The 16,562-nt window shown below is 37.1% G+C and overlaps 1 protein-coding gene across 1 annotated transcript in view; it reads right to left on the bottom strand.

Annotated features, from left to right (window-relative positions):
- Bank1 (B cell scaffold protein with ankyrin repeats 1) overlaps positions 1-16,562 on the bottom strand; it is a 239,984-nt gene that overhangs the window by 180,920 nt on the left and 42,502 nt on the right.

Genomic DNA, 16,562 nt, shown 5'->3' with positions numbered 1-16,562 from the left:
GCTGGTCAAATGCTCATAGAAATTTCAGATGTCACATTTTCCTATTGCTATTAATAAACCAATGGAATATTAGAAAATTTACTTTCCTTAAAAATTATAAAGAAAAATTTCAGTTAGAGCAATCTAAGCCAGAGTACTAACATATACATGCATATATATGCAATATATATGTACACACACACACACATATATATATGTGTATATATATATATATACACTAATTTTTAAATACTAATTGTAAGCTGGTAATTGTTGTTATACCTGAAATCCAGTGTGTGTAACAAAAAAAAAAAAAAAAAAAAAGGTATGTATTGCTAAACGTTCAAGTCCAACCTGGTTTACATAATGAGTTCCAGAATAGGCTGAGTTAAAATATAATTATGAAACAATTATTAAGTAAGATAACACTAGGAAACAAGTGTAGTAGTGAAATACAGGGCTGGCTGAGTCACCTAGTGGGTTATAGTCCTTACTGCTCTTTCAGAGGACCCATGTTTATTTCCAGTACTCATATCAGGAAGCTTGCAACTGCCTATACTGGCTGCAGGGCACTGACAACTTCTTCTGGCCTCCTTGGAACTGACATATATGTGCATACACTAACATAGATACATATTCACATATGTAAATAAAAATAACGAAATGTGGGTGTTCATCAAAATGTTTAAGTGTCCTGTGGAAAATAAGTGGTTCAGTTCAAACAAGTTCTTCATGGGAATTCTAGGAACAATGAAACACATTAGTGTGAATTTCAGAACTTAAAGAGGGGTGAAGTGACTGGTGTTCATCTAGTTTAACACCTCGTCACAGCATGTAGTCTCAGTTATTTGAACATTGTTCTCAGTGGAAAGGAAAAAAAATGTGTTAAATAATGAACTTTAAAAAAACTCCTCAGTGTTTCAAAACCCAACGTGTCTTTATTCAGACCATATGGTTGAAATTAAGATTCTCAGAATGAGGTGACATCTTTAACTTTTAGGGTCACCTCAAAGGGAATTGCAAAAGGAAAAGGAGTCAACTACAGAAATTGGCTTGGGCAAGTGAAAAGAGTTTGGCTTTCTAGCAGGAAGCCTTGCAAGAGGAACAACACTTTTGTGTCACCAGACAAGGCCACTCTGCTCTCATCAAGGCATAGACTGCTTTATTCTGCAAACAGAACAGTATCCATTCATCAAAGGTGACTGACCCTCCCCAGTCCTGGTTGGTACGAGTGATTGCTATTTCTTTCAGTTCCAGGAGTGGTGTCTTTTTTCCTGTCTTCAGATGAGACCAGCCATCTTCCCAGTTTGTCTGGGATTTCCTGGCTTTAGAACTGTCACCACTGTGGCCTTTTAATGAGGAAGTAGGGAATTATGCCTTGCAGGGAAACAATCTTGCCACCATGGAGGCAAAAGAACAACTATCCAAATATTTGTGACGTTTCCTAGCCCAAGCAAGTTATAGTCCTGTGTGCTTCATTCTCAGGCAGCTCACACAGTTTTATGTTCTTTTCTAGTACACTTGCACTGCAATACCTCATGATTTCTCATGATGTATTTCTCTTCATTAAACACAAAACTAGTGTAACATCCAAACAATCAAGGAATGGTATGTTCCTAGTGTTTTTTGGTTAAAGGGAATGAAGATGAGTCAAAGGTAATGGTGGGTAGGCTAGAGTTAGAATTTTGTCCTCATTACCTGGCAGGTAAAAATAGGACAGGAGGTGAGTCCCAGAGAGCCTTATACAAAGCCTTATGAAATTAGAACATGGGGGAAGAATCTGTTGGAAAAGAGCAGATGCTACTCCTAACAGTCGTAGAGGGATTCCAGAGTTTCTAAAGGCAACTTGTAATTATAAAAAACAATTTGTTGTCATTGTTGTTTCCTATCAAAGGTAAGAAGGCCAACAAGGTTCCAAATCCTGCCCCTCTCCCATGCAGATTACCCATACTCATCAGAGTGTGAAGCTGAGCTACCCCAAGTGTGGTGAGACTCAGCCACAACCTATGTCATGGGTAGGAGGCAAAGGCCATTTTGGTCCATTGTGCTTACTAGTCCAGTTTGGTTTCTGACACATTCTTATTACAGAGAAAACAACAATAACAACAACAAAAACCCTACTTTCACTTTGTTCTTGCTTCCCTTTGTGTAGCACCAGTCTTATTATTTTCCTCCAAAACTATTACAATTCCAAAACAGGCAGTCTTGGTAGAAATCTAAGATGCACACATGTATAATGCACAGTAGAACACACAAGAGAGAACACACACAGAAAAGTCTGTGTTGTGCCAATGAGTCAGAGAGCCTAATCCCTTTAAGTAGATAAACTGTCTTCCTATTCCAGTTCATTTTCTCCCTCATAAGTTTTATTTTCTATAAGAAAATAATCTCTGCTTCGGATCCAACTGTGTGTTTTGGCTCAATTTCATGTTTGGGGACACAGGAACCTAGGGTCACTCTGGAGTTTTATATCAATCATATCCAAACAAGGAAGTCATCAGCCCCAAGCTGAAGATGAGGATTGAGAGAGATGGGAAAGGAGGTGATGGAACAGACTGTACCCAATTCTAGAGGGAACCATTGCTTTTTGTTTTGTCTTGCATCTGTTTTGTGAAAGTTAAATAATCAGGGCATAAAGCACTCAAATTTCCAAACTTCTACCAATTCTGGTCTTCTTTGAAACACGTAAAAAGGAGAGGTTGTTTCTCTAGCAATTTCGAACTGTTTCCTCAGTAGTCTTGTGCCTCTGTCATTTCTGTCTCTGCATTTAATTCTAGAAAAGTTGTATGAAACTACAATTTTTAATTCATGAAAAATCCAAGAAGCTGATTTTACTTAATACACTATAAAACAAGTCATTCTACCATACCATATCAAAGTGTTGTCCTTTGAAAAAGAATTTCATTGTAATGTTGGGTTATAAAGAACTATTTATTTATCCTAAAGATACAACCAAGGAAGTACAAAAACAGATAGCTCTATGATTGTGAACCAAAAACTAGAAGCAAGATAGGGAACATTGAAACAAGCAAATATGTTGCAAGATAAAAGATGTCACTAATAAAATTCTACCAAGACAGTATTTAACATCGAGAAACACTGTTATAGTATAACTTGAAAATTTCAAGTTACAAAATTTTCAACTTAAATTTTCATATATCATATACATGTATACACATACACATATACATATATATTCACAACTATGTGACAGAAATTCAAGACATTCATACTCTTGGATGAATGAGAACAGATTAACCATTTCTATATCAATATCATAGGAGTAGCTATTTCTAGATTTTTATTGTATAGTAGCTATTTCTAGATTTTTATTGTATATATCTAGGTTTTATCATATATATGTTGTGGCTCTCTTAATGCCGCAGACAGATTTTCAGTCTCATATGTACATATATGTGATATTTATATATCATAATTATATGTACGATTATGAATTTTATTCAGTGAAGTATAATTTTATAGAATAATCTAGAGAAAAGGACATATCAAAATGAGAAGTGAATTGATCAAGGTCTCAGACTAATATATGGCGATATATAGATTGTCTAGGAACATTGCCTTAGACTTAGCTATTGACATGTAACACTGAGTTATAACTAACTTTGAGCAGTTCCAAAATTCTGATGTTAATCAGAAATTAGAAGACCACAGATGATCACACAGAGAAAATAGAGCCAAAATATGATCGAAAAGCACAATTTCAAATATAAGAATGGCTTTTCAAAACTATTTTCCAAAAATAAAGAAGCCCCATACTCACATCATGGACTAACAGGGACTCCCGAGACAAACAAATCTAACCAGTCCAAGCTCTATGAAGCCAAAGCTCCCAGTAACAAATTACAATCTGACTTGTAACAATTTGGAGTACTGGAAATTCCCCAGGTGCAACTGTTCCTGGGAAAGAGCAATTTGCCTTTGTCAGAATAAAACTCAAGAGATTTCTTTTCTAGTCAAAACATACTGGACATGAATGCTGAGAAAGGCAATGTGTGGAGCCTGGTATATTTTCTAATTTCTCAAAGTTAGAATAGAAAGATAAAGAGGACTGGCCAATACTTCTCAGTAGATTAAGTGGGGACATGGCTTTGTGATGTGCAAGTGTTCAATCCAGGGAACATCTAAAAGTGCAGTAGCAACTGACAATTGACAATGACTTTCAAGAAAAGTATTGTCTGTCACCCAAAACAATCACCATCTTGATAGATAAACTATTACAGAAGAGTTACCCAGATCATTATGAGGAACATCAACATGGCAAAATTAGTTTTATGTAATCAAACATTTCAGAAAACTTGTTAGCCATTATGTTAGTTAAATTTTCATCATAATCAACAAAAGACTTCAGATAAATACTTTAAAAGAGGAGATGCTTACACAATGGAATACTACTCAGCTCAGTGGAAAACAAAACAAAACAAAACAACAAAAACAAAAAAATGGAATCTTGAAATTCACAGGCAAATGGATGAAACTAGAAGAAACTAACCTTAGTGATGAAACCTAGTCACAAAAAGAGGAACATGGTATGTACTCACTCATATATGGATTTTAGACAGAGCAAAGCATCACCAGCCTACAGTTCATACCACCTGAGAAGCTTAGATACAAGGGGGTACCTAAGAGATTCACACAAGGTCCCCCACAGAAGGGGAAAGATAAAAGATCTCCTGAGCATATTGGGAGAAGGGGTGGGGCAGTGAGTAAGTTAGGAGAGGAAGTTAGGAGAAAGAGAAGAGGAGGAGAGGAGAACATGTAAGACCAGGAAGGTTGAGTAGGGGGAGGAATATATGAGAGCCAAAAAGGGAGACTCCATAGTAGAGGGAGTCATTATAGGTTTGAAGAGAAAACTGACACTAGAGAAATGTCCAGAGACCTACAAGGATGACCCCAATTAACAATCTGAGTAATAGTGCCCTTCCCTGATAATGAGATTGATAACTAACTTATTTGTCATCCTAGAGCCTTCATCTAGAGCTGATGGAAACAGAAGCAGACACCTACAGCTAAACACTGAGCTGAACTCCTGGAATCTAGTTGCAGAGAGGGAGGAGTGATACGTAAAAGGGTCAAGACCAGGCTGGAGAAAACACAGAGGCAGCTGACCTGAACAAAGGGGGAGCTCATGGACCCCAGACTGATAGCTGGGAATCCAGCATTGGACTGACTCAGACCCCGGTGATTATGGGTCTCAATTAGAAGGCCTGGGCAATCTATGGAACCTCTGACAGTAGAACCAGGATATACTCCTGGTGCATGAAAGGACTTTGAGAGCACATCCCCATGGAGGGGTGCTCACTTAACCTAGAGATAGGAAGGAGGGCTTGGCCCTACCCCAAATGACTTGACAGATTTTGATGATCCCTCCTGGAAGGCCTCAACCTCCCTGTGGAGTGAGTGGGGAATGAAAATAGAAATAGGTCAGTGTTAACATATAGGACTTCTTGACCCCCTTCTCTATCCTTGCCTGGCTGATGATGGGCCCATTCTTTGGCAAACCCAGTAGAGTCATCTCCAGTGGCTATGTATTGTCCTAAAGATACTGCTTCCCAGACCTTCTTCCTTTCTTCCAGCTTTTACAATATTTCCATTGCTTCTTCAATATTCCATGAGCCACAGATGTAGATATGTGTGTGTGTGTGTGTATATATATATATTCCAATTCTATAGTTTGATTTATTATATTATACCAATTGTATAAGGTATATAATATTCCCCTGAATAGATTCATAAATTTATTATTTAATTAACATTTACCAACCATTTATGTGTCTTGAGTTGTTCAGGATGCTAGGGTTGTTTCTAAGAGCTCCACTTCTCAAGGTTTGCAATCAAATGAAGGACAGAGCAAACAATAGGAGTGAAGTGTTGATGCTAAGTCCTGGAGAAAATTAAAGCTAAGAACAGGTTTAACAGAAAAGGGGAGAAGGATTACAGTTCTGAACAGAAATGTAAGATTCTGAGCTGTAAATTAACGTTCACAGGACCACACAGCTGGTTATTTCTGGAACCAGAAAAACAAGCTGATCAGTGTTCAGAGACATTTGATTAAATTTATATCCATCACATGATGGTAGAATTATCGCAAGAATGATCTGACACAACTTTTTAAAGCCTTTAAAAACAACATATGACCTCAAACTCTGGAGGCAATGTCTAAGGCACCAGTTAGGAGCATAGCATTAAGAGTATACCATGGTTAACATTAGGTTGATGTTCTAGTTAGGACTGCTGATTTACAGAGAATTAACAGTCTGTTTGCATGTATATTTATTGGTTCTCATTGCTCAAGAAGTTATCTACCATTTTAAAAAGCATTCTAGCAGAGTAGCTGTGTTTTCTGATTGGTTGGCTGCCACTACTTAGAAAATGACAAATTATGACAAATGTGGAGATCAGTAAATGATGGTGGTCCTTCTCGAGTTCATCTTACAGTGCTTGCTCCATAGAAAATCATCAATGTATGTTAGGAAGGAAATTGAAACAATAAAATAGAGAAGAGAGATAAGATGCTACTTTGTGTCTGCAGTAATGGTACTTTAGAGTTGTATTTTAGAGGATGGGAGGAGTAACTCTTTTGGTAGGTGTGTGTCATGACTACATGATGATCTGAGTTCAATTCTCAGAAAAATAGACAATTAAAGAGCCAATATGGTGTGCCCTTATAATCTCGACACTGGCGAGAAGACAGATCTGTCCCAATTTCATTAGGGAGAACTTTCTAACTGGGTGAAGGGTGAGCTTTAAAAAAAAAAATCTTCATATGGACCACTAGAAAAGTCATCATATGAATTTACATCTTCTGTTTTTCATGACAGTTATTTGCTTGTAGCTTATTTCTGAAATGTGTTTTCTTCTCCTGTCATCAATAAGCTGTAGTATTGTTTAATAGCTACCATAACGTTTGAGACGACCCCTTAGGACAACGTCTTACTTCATGATTTAAACTATTATTTGAAAACTAACAACCTTTTATTAGAATGCAATTTTGGTGAGGTTTAACTTTTTTTTTTTAGAATAGTTTTTAATACAGCATCCCCAAGTCTACTAAGAAACATCGACATTCTGGTCTATCATTTCATATATTTAGAAATTCTTTAAAATTTTTAATATTTGTTAAAATATCATCTAACACCATCCATACCATCCATAACCCTGTGTATAACTGAAACTATGCACATATTTGGAAAGTACTTTCTCAACTTTTAAAGAGCTTGCATTTAGCAACCTAGGAATTTAGTGACAGAATAAAATTGGCCAAAATATTAGCATACCTTGCCTCTAAGTGTTGTCATTTTGAGTGACTTTTTTCTGTCTTCTTTTGTGTTTACTACTACACTGTACATATTTCCCATAAGTAAACATAATTAGAATTGCAAAACCATGAGCCTATAAGTATTTTTGGGCTCCAAATTACTATCCATTATTCAAAGTTAGTTTTATATAGCTGTGAAGAGCAAGTAACTATACAGATCATCAGAGTCATAGCATATCTACCTTAGAAGTGAATACTTAACTTCTAAAAAGATGTGAAAGCCTAAAAAACAAGAGCAAATCAAACATAAAACATCTACACTTTCTCTTATCCTAAAATGAATTTCACTGAGTCATAAAAATTATTCCATATAGTCCTAGCCATTGGGAAAGATGGAGCGATATGTAAAGTAGAATCTCCTTGCCAAGAAGCTTAAAGACCAGTGAAGCAAATGACACAGCATCTTCCAGGGAGTCAGGTAGCCTTCAACTTGAACTGAAAACCCCCTCAGTTTCTATAATACTAGTCAAATCAGTACCTGTTAAGGTGCATGAATAAAATAATAATAAATTTAACCCCTGTTAAAGAGCTAAGCTTTTTCATGGCAGAAGCTCTTTAAAAAGATTGATAAGTACAACTTACATTGCTGTGAACACTGAAAAAATATAAACAAGAGATGAACATATGATGAGGGCTTGTGTGAAACTACATTTATACTAACATTTTTGATTCAGTTTAAAGGAAGCGGTAAATGCCTACTAAAAATTATAGTAAAATACTGAAGATCCTAGGAAAACATGCATTTCAAATCTGTTACATAATTAATAAATGAGGATTAACTTTTAAATAAATCACTTTCCCTATAAGAATATTAAGATATCAGTAAAAACAATTGAAAAACTCATGAAGATTAACCAGATTGAAACTATTATCAATACTTAGGTGTAAATGAACTCCCATTTAGTGATATCATAAAACATCCAATATCAAATATACTCATTTCTTAGTTTAAAATACCTCGTGTGGTCCAAATTGAAGAACAAAGTAAATCACCCCAGTCTCTTTCTCTACCCCATGGGTAAACTATAAAAATATAATAAATGTTCCCAGCACATTCTTTTGTACCTAACTCTTTGCATTGTTATGGTCCTTCACTGTCTATTCTAAACTTAATAGCATGGAGTAAATATTACTAACATTTAGAAAATACTGTTCAAACGTCTTTCTAGGAAAGTAATTGCTGGGACTAGCAAGTGGTTGATTACTAGACAGAGCAGACCGTGTCTAAGTAAAACACAGATCATGGATCCTGAGTAAACAATCTACTCTAGCGGATTGGTCATCATAGAGTCCTTTTAGACCTGCATCACAGTTCTCTGCACTTCAGCTACCAACTCTTCTGACATACAGTTTCAAGCTTTGCATTATACTCAGTCAACAGAGAATAAAACTTTGCCTTTTCAGGGTCTTATACAAGTGACTCTCTGATGCTGTGGCTTTCTCGTCTACAATCCCATCAAACACTGATTGGAAGCATTTTTAAAACTGTGCCTGCACTAGACATACACTGACATTTCTGTCACCATTTTCCCCTAAATAATACAGTATGTACAGAATTACATTACATTAAATTTAAGCAATCAAGATATTGAAAGTCCTTGGGTAAGAATGCACAAGACATGCAAATACTAAATCATTTACATAAGGGGTGTGGGCATCTTCTAATTTTGATAACTCTGGGCTTCTGGGGTCAACTCCATGCACATATCAAGGATTTCATCTTCAGTGTTTCTTCACTTTGATATTTGAGCTAAAGCTCAGGAAACCCTGGGAGTGATACCTTTAACAAAGCAGATGACTACTTCATTTTCAATATACAGAAGAATGGATGAGAAGAAAGAAAGGAAAGGGAGGAGAAGAAAATAAAACAAAAATTTAATAAAGGATAAATTGATTCAAATAAAATATCTTTAAAGGAATTAGAATGTGCACCACAAACAGAGGACTTTAAAACCTGGACTTCTACAACCTCGGGAAAATTCCAACTGTTTATTCAATTATGTAAACCAGAGAAGCACTTTAGGACACAAGAGATCCCTTATGTAAAATATCAGATACCTGAACTCGCATTCATAATTCAGACTTTTTGAGTAATGTACATTTCAAACAATCCATCATTTTAATTGGAATTCTGAAATAATAATGACCCATTAGTTTCTTAAAGAAAAAGGCAGATATCCAGTCCCTAAATGCTAAAGTTGGCACATAATAATTTTTCAGACTTTAATACATTCTAAAAAGTATTAAACTGTGCCTCTGGTCTTTGTCTTAAATGCACTAGGCTATCCTTATACCGTTACTGTTGGAATCTACTAATTATTGTTTAAAATTAGTGGAAAAGATCAATATAGGGTCTCTAAATCCTGTTGCTAATTAAAAACATTTCGGGTAGAACTAGATAACGAGAGGCCTTTCGTTACTGCTTTAGAGGATTTTAAGTGAATTCCACAGGCAGATGCAGAATCCCTGAACCTGGTGATCATCTAAGAAGAACAAAGAGGGAAGACTCAGGTCCCTGACAGGGAGATAGTGACAGCAGATCCTGAAGGGACAGCTAAAGGTCTCAGGTAACAGATGACAGAACAGACATTTATAAGGCAGAGGTATTGCTGAGCTGGGAGAGAGGAAAATCTGTGAGACAGCTTGGAGTCATGGGGGTAATGGTGCAATTTTTAAAATAGAGCATAGGAATATGACGGTTTTTGTGAAGGCAAGTAAAAGAGAAAGCAATGAATTAGCAAATCTTGAGAAGCGAAAATGATAATATAAAGTCTGGTGGGTAAGTGTGTGTTAGAACAGTGACCAAGGGTTCTATAAGGATAAGACAATTTTCCCAACACAGCAATCAACAAATAATTGTACTGTGGTACAAAGGTGATAGAGAGTAAAGCAGCTATCTTCAGCATGCATGCGTTGAGGGGCACCAAATATTAATCACAGTGGACCTACAGATAAAAGAAGTATAAATTCCATTTAGGATTGTCTCTTGTGATACAGTAAATATTATGCCATTAAGCTTCTTCCCTTGAAATGTTGTACAACTTCACTGATGCTTAATTGATACAAATGTAACCATATATATTCAAAGTATAAATATGTATATATATATATGGCAAGTATACATACATACATATTTTGAATATATACATATGTATGTATGTATACACACACACAAACACTTGTCTTTTCATGGGCATATATATATACACTTGTTTTGTCTATGTAAAAAAGCTCCCATGAATATTTGCATAGATATATGCATGCATTTCTCTTAGGTAAACAGTAGGGTTATGTTTGTGTATCTAAGAAAGTATAGAACTTTTCCCAAAGCAGTTATACCGTCATAGATGCTCATAAGCATTGTTGGGAGGTCTACCTGCTGGATAACAGCCTTGCCAATTTCAACCATTCTAGTGACTGTGTGAGGCATAGAGTGGTTTTAATTTTTATTCCCAAATGAATCAGAGCATTGACAGCACTGTCTTTGCTTGCGTTCTCAATGTTTTGTTTGGTGACACATCTATTTAAATTTTCACCTAACACTTTAGGTGTTCTTACTGTATTTACTGGGTATCTAGACCTGCTGGAATCAAGTCCTTTACAACAGATGTTTCTACTGTTTAGAAGGAAAATATTCCTTCTTTGCATGCTGGATCATTTTTACTTTGCTGCCAGATGCAGCTTTTAAGTGTTTTACTTCTATAGTTAGTCTTTAGTTTTGCTGAGAGATACAATTTCATTATGTCAAAACAGCTTGATTTTTTTTTTAAACTTACTATTATGTTTGTGTGAAAAGTCCAGTATAGTTTGTTATGCAGGGATAATTTGCCTCCAGTGCCCGTATACCTGATGCTATAGGGGTAATGAAGTTTTTATCATTCTTGCTGGGAGAGGCACAAACTATTCTCTGCCCTGAGTGAAGTCATGTGATCCTCTGTCCTCAGGACATTTCATTGATTTTGAGTAGATTATTCACGCAAATGGACTTTGAGGACTGAATCCTAATGACAGGCTCCAGCACAGCTCTCTCTACTTCTTTCCACTATCTGCTTCCAAACTCCACCTTACCTTATCCCTGCTGAGCCACGCATGCCATCTCCTAAACTCCAGGAAGCCACTAGTCCACCTAGACTGTCTCCTCCTGTGGCTGCGAGGTTTCTGCTTGCAGGTAATAATAGTAGCAACTTCAGGAGGAACCCAACCACTGTCTTTCTGTCAAGGATGGCATCCCTGAGTAGCTGGATGCCCACTAATTGAACATAGTTGCTTCATATAGGTCAGGTTCTGCTGGACCAATTTACCCCGCTTTGATTAGAAGGAAGTCCCCTGTGACCTTTTCACATTCTCTACCCCAGAATATACACTACATGTCTACTGTTGAAGGCAAATAACTGTCCAATGAAGCCCATATCTAAAGGTCAGTGGGTGGCTGCTAAACAAATCGTCAGTCCGGCTTCAAGTTGCATTTGAAAGCACAGTGAACAGACACATCTATGATCATACAGATGAATTCTAACAGACATTTTCTTAAAAGCCTGAAGTGCACCTGTCATTTTAAAGACAACTAATAATATTCATTACTACCGAGAAACCTTGCATTTTTACACGAAAAGATAGAATATTGGAAGAAACATATGCCTCCCATGATCTGGAAAGCTTCTCAAGACTTTTTGATAGGATCAAAGAGAGATTCATCTTTGTGATTTGGGGGCTGGGATAAAGCAGTCAGCATTTAGAAGATTGGTGTAATTTGGTCCAGCACTATTTTTTTAAGTGGCCATTGTAGATGCTATGTAGGCAATCATGGATGCACATGACGTAATATCAGCCCAGAACAAAAGATGTGTTTTCCTCAGGGTCTGAGCTTCTAGAATCTGCTGCTGTGGAGTCCAGGTGCAGCATTGTAAATTGGGGTAAGATGGGATTTTATCCATTTACAACATACTGCTGAAGGAAATATAAGAGGCTAACTGACTTTCATGAAACCGAACATTGAAGATCTTTGAGAAAAATGAAAGAAAATCTCACTTTTCTCACCAAGTTTTGTCTTTGAAAGTATGTCTTCATAATTTCTGTTATGGTATGTTTTAAACTTTTCTATGAATTAATAATTTTAATAACTTACATGTCTGGTTATTTTTCCTGAAGTGAATAATAAAAAATAATGTGGTTGATTTAAAAAAAAGTCAGTGAAAAACTAAGAATGAATAAGAACAAGGTATGATACACATACAGTCATACACACACACACAATCACACACACACACACAATCACACCCCCCCCAGAAATATGGATGAGAAAATGTCACAACAAAACCCATTACTTTGTGATATAAACACTGTATTTTTAATCTTGCAGTTATTTATTTCCTTCTGTATGTGCCCACCTGTACCACTGTAAGCATGTACATGCACACTTCCGTGGAGGTCAAAGGACAGCTTGAGTGAGTTGGTTCTTTCCTTTCATGATGTGTGTCCCAGGATGGAGCTTACATCATCAGGTTTGGCAGTAAGTGCCTTTACTCACTGACTCATTTTACCAGCACTTCAAACAATATATTCATTAAAATACGCTTTTTAAGGGTTTTAGTATCTTTTAGAAAGCCATGTTTACAACAGAACAACAAATTGCTAGCCCGGAATAGTACAGTTAGGATCCTTCTGCATAGAGATAATAACTGAAAGCACATATTGTGTGTGTAAAGCTTCAATCTGAAACAGGACTCCATTTTTTCTTCCCAATAATTTTCTAATATGCCATTCATAATCCATCTTGCTGTTAATTCTTTCATGGAGGTCCTCATCATGTCTCCCAGCCATTATATTATCTGATTTTCCTCAGGCACTGTTACAATTGTCCATATATCACAGTGTTGGAGCAAGAGTCAAAAACTGTCTGGTTATATTTTATGCACAATTGAAAGGACTTTGATTTCAGTGACCAACACATAAAATTCAGTATCAAAGAAAAAGTGCTTCATACCCCACCTACCTCAGACTACCTCTGTAGCTTCTTTCATACCAAAGCATCCACATGTAAACCTTGCATTACTGTCCTTCAAAACTACAAACCTCAGAGGATTTGTCCATTTCTAACATACTCCAAAACTTAAATCATTGAAATAAATAAAGAAAAATAAAACCTTCTAGGATTTTTGCATGTATTTATTTGTTTGGTCAGTTGATTATTTATTTATTTAGTGTGTGTGTGTGTGTGTGTGTGTGTGTGTGTGTGTGTGTGTGTATGATGTACACTGGCACATGTATCAATACACACATTTGTGCGTCAGAGGACAACTTTGTAGAGTCTCTTCTGTCTACATTTCTGTGGGTTGTGGCCCTGGCTCTTGGAAGATTTTTTAATCACTGCATGTAACTGACAAGTAGGCCTTCCTAAAGTGTTATAACTGAAATGTAATGACTAAAACTTTCCTTCCAATCTGATAAACAATTATGCTTCAGTACAACTGGCCAGGAATGATCTAAGCCAAGTGTCTTAAGTTGTTGAAAAACAAAACCCTCTCTTTTGTTGCCTCTCTACTGTCTTCAAATTGGACAACGTCTGGACATACTAATTGCCTGGAGATTTAACAAACGTTTTAATGGATGATGAACATCTTTGTTGTTGTTTTTTGCCCTGATTTCATCAATTCTTTCATTATTACTAAGTTGGAGGAGGTGATGTTAGGGGAAATGATAAATGCGAGAAGCCAAGAGTAAATTTTCCCGGGCAAGGAGTTTTGATGCTACAGTCCTATTTCTCAAATACATCTGAGCTGTAACCAGTGTACAGGGCTAGGGCAGTCAATGAACAACCTACTCAAGAGGGCTTTTTACTGGGAATACAGACTGCTCTAAGTGTCCCCAAAGACATTCCCAAGACACCAATTTGTGAAGCAGTCATGATGTTACAGTTACAATTTAATTAGTGCACCATTCTAACCTGACATTATAATACGAATAAATCAATACACGTTCTTATACTTGAAGCTTCATTGTTAAAAAAAAATAAGTATTTTTGACCTGTTTCTGAACTCGGCTTACTGATAAGCAGCACCGTGAGCACCAACAACATATGAAACCTAATTAGATCACATCTTTGATAATAAGGATTATCTTTGATAACTCATAAAGGACGAGAAGATAAAATCTGGGCTTCATATATTTAAAACGATCTTCAAAGAAGCATGGATGGTTTATTCTGAAAAATAATAAGCCATCTCAGGTTGTTATGAAATCACTTCCCTTATCAACTTAGGCACAATGCTTTTTTTTTCCTTTTATAAAAATAACTTTATAGTGCTTAAAATTGTTTTAAATCTTTTTTCTTTCAAATTAGAATGTCTATAAATTTTGTACTATCGCTCCTCTAAGCCATCTGAGATGCTCTATTTCATAAATGGATTGTGACAAGGAAAATGAATCATGGAAAGAGGAAACAAAGAGAAAGGCCGGTTTTGTTGTTTAGCATCAAGACTCATAAAAGCCCTGCCATGCAATGTGTGTGGAGAGCTTGACTAGCTGAAATGTCAAATTGTTCAAAATCCTGGTCCACTCCTGACTGAAAAGAAATTATTCCTTGGTTTTATGAAGATTTTAAAACAATGAATTTATAGAAACATAGCGAAATGGAGATTTAGGACATCCCGTTCTTTCATGTCAAACCTAAGGGTTAACAATCAATTATAGTAATAACTACACATGTGAATGACCTAAAAGCAAAGAAAAAATTTCTCAGCAGTTCACATAAGCAACCATCACAACCCCTGCTGCTCAGCGTACTCCCGTGAGTGCACACTCAGTCTGGCTGACATTCCAGTGTGTAGGGCTGAAGAGCCCCTGGCCCACTGTAGAGAGACTTGATGTAAGAGCAAAGGGGTTTCCCCTTATATCTGGGACACTGGCGCTTGAAACACATTTTCTCTCTCTCTCTCTTTTTTTTTTTCTCAGCCTGCCTACTGTGCCTCACTGAGTCCCAGTGAGCGTTTAGAATCTGAATAGATTCTAGCTAACATATAATCCTAAAGGGCAAGCCAAAAACAGGGTTTAAAGGGATCTTGGATGAAATTTAATATCTTGCAAAGAAAGACCTAAATCGTTTCTCTAGCAAACACATTGAAATTAGGCCTCTGGGTCTTTCTCCAGATTAAGTTTTCTGTTACAGTGATTATGGTGGCAAAATATTAAAAACCAACTGAAAGAATCCTCAAAGAACAATGCCAGTAGCCCACATGTACTACTGCCTCTCCCAAAAAGGACCAAGTTAGTGGATAAACTAAAAGAGGAAGCCAGGTTATAATGAAATCAAGGATGGGGCTTTTATAAAATATCTAAGGGGAAGCATTGGAGATGAACAATGTGGTAGCACTTGATAATTGGAATTGGAAGCAGAGACTTTCAGTGGCAGATGGGAAACAACAAAGCCCAGGGGGTAGAATGAAGAAATGAATTCATTCCAATGAAGAAAGAATGAAGTGACAGAACATGGGAGGGCAATGTGAAAGGGTGAACCATACAGGGGTGAGAGGATGGAGGTTGTACAGGAGCCCGATCAAGTCCTTACTGGAGGGCAGGTCTCTTAGTTAGGGTTTCCACTGAGGGAGGGAATAAAACACCAGGACTGAAAGCGACTTGGGGAGGAATGGGTTTATTTTGCTTTCACTTTCACATCAAGTCCATCTTCAAAGAAAGTCAGATCAGGAGCTTGAGTTAGGAACCCCAGGCAGAAACTAAAGCAGAACCACAGGAAGCTCCTTACTGGATTGCTACTCCTGGTTTACTTGGTCTATTTTCTTTTCCTTTTTTGTTGTTTTTTATTTAAATTTGAAGCAAGGATGTTTTACATGTCATTTCCAGTTCCCTCACCCTCCCATCACCCCCTGTCCTCTCCTTTCCCAAGGAGAGTGAGGCCTTCCTTGAGGAGTTTTCAAAGTCTGACATAACATTTGCCCCCCCCCCCCCCACCCCCAGTCTAGGCTGAGAAAGTGCCCTCTACATGGATGGGCTCCCAAAGTCCATTCATATACTAGGATAATACTGTCCATTACTAGGGCTCCTTCCGCCCCGCCCTCCCACCCACATTCAGGGGGTCTGGGTCAGTGCTATGCTGGTTTTCCAGGTATCAGACTGGGGTGCATGAACTCCCCCTTGTTCAGGTCAGCTGTTTCTGTGGGTTTCTCCAGCCTGGTCTTGATCCCTTTGCTCATCACCCCACCTTCTCTGCTACTGGATTCCAGGAGGTCAACTA

The sequence above is a fragment of the Phodopus roborovskii genome, unplaced genomic scaffold, assembly GCF_943737965.1.
Source record: "Phodopus roborovskii unplaced genomic scaffold, PHOROB, whole genome shotgun sequence".
Lineage (NCBI taxonomy): Eukaryota > Metazoa > Chordata > Mammalia > Rodentia > Cricetidae > Phodopus > Phodopus roborovskii.
The sequence above is the reverse complement of the archived record's forward strand: the minus strand, read 5'-3'. Positions and strand labels throughout refer to the sequence as shown.